This window comes from Lupinus angustifolius, chromosome LG01 (genome assembly GCF_001865875.1).
Source record: "Lupinus angustifolius cultivar Tanjil chromosome LG01, LupAngTanjil_v1.0, whole genome shotgun sequence".
Classification (NCBI taxonomy): domain Eukaryota; kingdom Viridiplantae; phylum Streptophyta; class Magnoliopsida; order Fabales; family Fabaceae; genus Lupinus; species Lupinus angustifolius.
In genome coordinates, this window is record NC_032009.1 from 1059641 (window position 1) to 1060407 (window position 767).

Consider the following 767-nt stretch of genomic DNA (forward strand, 5'->3'; position numbering starts at 1 on the left):
CGAGCAAGGAAGGATTCCCCCCTCATCAATCCAGAAGGATATGAGTTCAGCAGCCTTTGCCTCCTCCGGATTTAAGTCTCCAACCTCCACCAAAAAGCCTTTGGCAGGGCGCTGATGAATTTCCCCATTCCAAGAAAAAGGAAACCTCGGCTCGCCCGACTTGCTGAGACACCAATCGTTCCACGCCCGCCGAACACTAACCTTGAAGTACCCACCCTTCCATTTCTTCTCGTTTGAAGAAAACGGCGTCAGCAACCCTCGTTTTGGCCGAGAAATCAGACTCGTCCAGCCATGATGCCCCTCCTTCTCTTCATCAGAGTTGGTGCGATGTCCGACCCGAAACATCCAGAAAAACAGCTTCAGAGTGCAAGGGAAGCCCGCCGCTCGACACATGATCTCGAACGCCCTAATAAACCCCCACGAGTTTGGGGTCAGTTGGCTCGGTGCGAGCTGCAAGTGCGCCAAAACTTGAATATCCCACTCCTCTAGTGGGAGACGAAGCCCCAGACGCCGGACATACGCCTCATAGCGCCGGACATACGCCTCATACATGAAGAAGGTATACTTATCTTTCCTCTCCTCGACAAAGTCATAGCAGACCCTCTCCACCGTCCGAGGAGCAACGGCCTCGAAACCATGGAACGACTCTTTGCCCACAGACAGGCTAAGAGAGCTCCCATAAGGGAATGTACTAGGCATCCCAAGTACTTCCCTGTCCACCCACCAATAACGAGAGTCCGCCCCGGTCAATTCCGTTGGAACAGACA